We start from the raw sequence: 6,000 nt of genomic DNA on the forward strand, positions 1-6,000 counted from the left end.
CATTAGGTGAGGGCAAGATCTATTCTCATGTAAGGCAATGTACCTTTGACAATAATAATCATTTTTAAAAACTCAAAGAAAGGAGGATTTTATGAGGGAAACACAGGCAAGAAAGGAAGAACAGGCTTTTTCAGACATCCTGCCCCCTCACAGAGGGTGTGTGCAAACTTGGCCAGATTAAGCTCAGACGTGGGCACAGAATTTTAACATTTTGGCCATGAATGCTATAGTCTCCCTCACTCCCTTACACACAACGCATGCCCCTTACTGGTTACTGGCTGCCTCTAGAAGGCCTCTGTGACCCCTGCTCACCCTGTCCAAGAACTTTTGCTTCTTTTGCTCTGCCCGCTGGTTCAGTGGCTGTCCTGGACTCTAAGAAGCTGGCTACTGCCCCTCCACGCCCAGGCTCTCTGACCTCACTTGTCACTTTGACCTAAGTGTGTACAATTCCTCATTCCTCTTAGGTCTGGCAAACAGGATTGAAGTGCTTTCCAAAGGAACTTCAGCAGGAAACTAAAAGAAATGCAAAATCCAAAAAAGGAAAAGCAAATAGGAACAGATGTGTATCGGGAGCACAGATTCTTCATCTTGAGATCATGAAATCCAGCCCCAGACTGGCCTTGTTAACATAGCTCAGGAAGTACCTTGTCCTTCATCCCTCCTCATGTAGCCTGTTAACTCAGAAAGACTTCCAGAAACAGCTGCTAGGTTTCACTCCCTTTCAGACCTGCTTCCTAATTATACCTTGCTAAAAGTGTTTTCCTGCGGTGCTGGTCATTCCCTGTAGCATCCCCTCTCAGTCTCTGGATTCTGTCCTGATCTCACCAAGTGAGGAAGACTCTGGCCTCCTTGCCCTTCAGTAGCTTTCTTTAGCTCTGGGCCCTAGAAGTCCTGCTTCACTGTCCATGTCTCTGCTGATTTTTGGACTAAAGGGTGTTGACTAGCTAACCATTAAAGGCGGGCCTAATGCTTAAAGACACAAACAAACTAAAATCAAAAGGATGGAAAAAAATGTATCAAGCAAACCATCAAAAAAGAGCAGGAGTGGCAATATTAATCTCTGACAAAATAGACTTTAAAATCCACCACAAAGAATAAGGAAGGACACTATATAATGATTAAAGGGTCAATACACCGGGAGGTTATAATCATCATAAATATTTATGCACCCAATGGCAGGGCTCCAAAATACATAAAACAAACGCTAACAGCATTGAAAAGAGAAATAGCTTCACAATAATGGAGACTTCAACACACATCAGAAAGAAGCTCAAAGACATAGAAGATCTAAATGCCACAATCAACCAACTTGATCTCATAGACATACAGAGCACTCCACCCAACAGCTGCCAAGTATACTTTCATTTCTAGTGCACTTGATGCATTCTCTAGAATAGACCACATATTAGGTCATAAAGCAAGCCTTAGCAGAACCTGAAACATCGAAGTATTACAAAGCATCTTCTCTGACCATAAGGCCATAAAAGTAGAAATCAATAACAGAGAAAGCAGGGGAAAAAAATCAAACACATGGAAACTCGACAACACCTTGCTCAAAAACTACTGGGCTAAAGAAGAAATTAAGGATGGAATAAAGAAATTCACAGAATCAAATAAGAATGAAAACACATTGTACAAGAACCTTTGGAACACAGCCAAAGCAGTGCTCAGAGGTCAATTTATAGCAATAAATGCACACATCCAAAAAGACGAAAGGGACAAAATAAAAAAATTAACCCTACAACTTAAACAAATAGCAGCAAAAGAAGCCCTCAGGCACCAGAAGAAAGCAAATACTAAAAATTAGAGCAGAATTGAATGAAATAGAGAATAGAAAAACAATTGCGAGTTAACAAGACCAAAAGCTGGTTCTTTGGAAAGATCAACAAACTCAATAAACCATTGGCCAAACTGACAAAAGAAAAAACCGGAGAGGAAGCAAATAACCCAAATAAGAAATGAGATGGGTGATATCACAACAGACCCAACTGAAATTAAGAGGATCATAAAAGAATACTATGAAAAACTGTAGTCTAACAAATTTTGAAAACCTAGAGGAAATGGACAAATTCCTAGAAACACACTAAAAAACCTAAATTAACACAAACAGAGGTAGAACAACTGAATAAACCTATAACAAAAGAAGAGATTGAAAAGTAATTAAAAACTCCCAACACAACAACAACAAAAGCCCTGGCCCTGATGGCTTCACTGGAGAATTCTACCAAACTTTCAGAGAACAGTTAACACTACTAAAGGTATTTCAGAGCATAGAAAAAGATGGAACACTCCCAAACTCATTCTATGAAGCCAGCATAACCCTGATCCCAAAATCAGGTAATGACGCCACAAAAAAGAAAATTAAGGTACCAATATCCCTCACGAACGTAGACATAAAATTCCTCAACAAAATTCTAGCTAATAGAATTCAACAATGTATCAAAAAAAATAATTCATCGATGTCATGGATTGAATTATGTCCCCAAAATGTGTGTATCAATTTCACTGGTCCATGATTCCCAGTATTGTGTGGATGTCCTCCGTTTTGTGATTGTAATTTTATGTTAAAGAGGATTAGGGTGGGATTGAACACCCTTACTAAGGTCACATCCCTGATCCAATGTAAAGGGAGATTCCCAGGGGTTTGGCCTGCACCACATTTTATCTTACAAGAGATAAAAGGAAAAGGAAACAAGCAGAGAGTGGAGACCTCACACCACCAAGAAAGCAGTGCTGGGAGCAGAGTGCATCCTTTTGACACAAGGTCCCTGTGCAGAGAAGCTCCTAGTCCAGCGGAAGATTGATGAGAAGGCCAACAGAGAGAGAAAAGCTTTCCCTGGAGCTGACACCCTGAATTTGAACTTCTAATTTTTTTTGTTGTTGTTGTTGTTAAAACCATCCACTTGTGGTATTTCTGTTATAGCAGCACTAGATGACTAAGACAAACATGACCAAGTAGGATTCATACCAGGTATGCAGGGATGGTTCAACATTAGAAAAACAATCGGTGTAGTCCAACACATAAATAAAACAAAAGACAAGAACCCACAAAAAAAAACCTAAAGAATCCTCAAGAAAACTACTGAAACTAATAGAAGAGTTTAGCAGAATATCAGGATACAAGATAAACATTAAAAATCAGTTGGATTCCTCTATACCAACAAAGAGAACATCGAAGAGGAAATCACCAAATCAATACCATTTACAATAATCCCTAAGAAGATAAAATACTTAGGAATAAATCTAACCAGAGATGTAAAAGACCTATACAAAGAAAACTATAAGGCACTACTACAAGAAACCAAAAGAGAACTACATAAGTGGAAAAACATACCTTGCTTGTAGATAGGAAGACTCAACATTGTAAAAACGTCTATTCTACCCAAAGCGATCTATAGATACAGTGCAATCCTGATCCAAATTCCAATGACATTTTTTAATGAGATGGAGAAACAAATTGCCAACTTCATACGGAAGGGAAAGAGGCCCCAGATAAGTAAGGAATTACTGACAAAGAAGAACAAAGAGGGAGGCCTCACACTACTTGATTTTAGAACATATTATACCACCACAGTAGTCAAAACAGCCTGGTACTGTTACAACCACAGATGCATAGACCAATGGAACAGAATTGAAAATCCAGACATAAATCCATCCACATATGAGCAGCTGATATTTGACAAAGGCCCAAAGTCAGTTAAATGGGGAAAAGACAACCTCTTTAATAAAGTGTGCTGGCATAACTGGATATGCATCTGCAAAAAAAAAAAAGTGAAACAAGACCCATACCTCACACCACACACAAAAACCAACTCAAATGGATCAAAGACCTAAATATCAAATCTAAAACAATAAAGATCATGGATGAAAAAATAGGGACAACGCTAGAAGCCCTAATATGTGGCATAAACAGTGTACAAAACATTACTAACAATGTACAAACACCAGGAGAGAAATTAGATAACTGGGAGCTCCTAAAAGTCAAACACGTTTGCTCATCCAAAGACTTCACCAAAAGAGTAAAAAGATTACATACAGATTGGGAAAAAGTTTTTAGCTATGATGTTTCCAATTAGTGTCTGATCTCTAAAATCTACATAATACTGCAAAAACTCAACAACAAAAAGACAACGCAATTAAAAAATGGGCAAAGGTTATGAACAGGCACTTAACCAAAGAAGACATTCGGGCTGCTAACAGACACATGAGGAAATGCTCAAAATCATTAGCTATTACAGAAATGTAAATCAAAACTACAATGAGATTCCATCTCACCCCAACAAGGCTGGGATTAATACAAAAAACACAAAATAATAAATGTTGGAGAGGTTGTGGAGAGACTGGAACATTTATACACTGCTGGTGGGAATGTAAAATGGTACCTTGGAAATCGATTTGGTGCTTCCTTAAAAAACTGGAAATAGAACTACCATATGACCCAGCAATTCCACTCCTTGGAATATACCCTAAAGAAATAAGAGCCTTCACATGAACAGATATATGCGCACCTATGTTCATTGCAGCACTATTAACAATAGCAAAAAGATGGAAGCAACCAAGGTGCCTAACAATGGATGAATGGATAAATAAATTATGGTATTTTCACACAATGGAATACTACGCAACGATTAAGAACAATGATGAATTTGTGAAACATTTCATAACATGAAAGAATCTGGAAGGCATTATGCTGAGAGAAATTAGTTAATTGCAGAATTTGTGAAACATTTCATAACATGAAAGAATCTGGAAGGCATTATGCTGAGAGAAATTAGTTAATTGCAAAAGGACAAATATTGTATGAGACCACTATCATAAGAACTCTAGATAAACTTTAAACACAGAAGAAAATATCCTTTGATGGTTACGAGGGTGGGGAGGGAGGGAGGGAGAGGGATATTCACTAACTGGATAAGGCGAAGGGAAGGGCAACACACAACACACGGATAGTCGTACAACTGGACAAAACCAAAAGCAAGGAAGTTTCCTCAATACAACCAAATGCATTGAAGGCCAGAGTAGCAGGGACAGGGGTCTGGGGACCATGGTTTCAGGGGACATCTAGGTCTATTGGCATAACAAAATGTATTAAGAAAACACTCTGCATCCCACTTTGGTGAGAGGCGTCTGGAGTCTTAAATGCTAGCAAGCGGCCATCTAAGATGCATCAATTGGTCTCAACCCACCTGGATCAAAGGAGAATGAAGAACGCCAAAGACATATGGTAAAGATGAGCCCAAGAGACAGAAAAGGCCACATAAACCGGAGACTCCATCAGCCTGAGACCAGAAGCACTAGATGGCGCCCGGCTACCACGCATCGCTGCCCTGACAGGAAACACAACAGAGAATCCCTGATGGAACAGGAGAACAGCGGGATGCAGATCTCAAATTCTTGTAAAAAGACCAGGCTTAATGGTCTGACTGAGACTGGAGGGACTCTGACAGTCATGGTCCCCAGACCCTTTGATAGCCTAAGATTGGAACCATTCCTAAAGCCAACTCTACAGACAGGGATTGGCCTGGAATATAAGATAGACAATGATCCTGGTGAGGAGAGAGCTTTGGGGCTCAAGGAGACACTTGAGAATATTTGGGCAACTCCTTTCTGGTGGTGAGATGAGAAGGAAGAGGGGGACAGGAGCTGGTTGAATAGACACAGGAAATATAGGATGGAGAGGAGGAATGTGCTGTCTCATTAAGAGGAGAGCAGCTAGGAGTACACAGCAAGGTGTGTATAACTTTTTGTATGAGAGACTGACTTGGTTTGTAAACTTTCACCTAAACCACAATAAATAAACTTAAAAAAGATAAGAACAACATGGTCTTATCAATTGATGCAGAAAAGGCATTTGACAAAGTCCACCCATTCATGATAAAAACTCTCAGCAAAATAGGAATAAAAGGGAAATTCCTCAACATAATAACAGGCATTTATACAAAGTCCACAACCAACATCATCCCAAATGGAGAGAGTCTGAAAGCATTCCCCTTGAGAACG

This window comes from Elephas maximus, chromosome 17 (assembly GCF_024166365.1).
Source record: "Elephas maximus indicus isolate mEleMax1 chromosome 17, mEleMax1 primary haplotype, whole genome shotgun sequence".
NCBI classification, from domain to species: Eukaryota; Metazoa; Chordata; class Mammalia; order Proboscidea; family Elephantidae; genus Elephas; species Elephas maximus.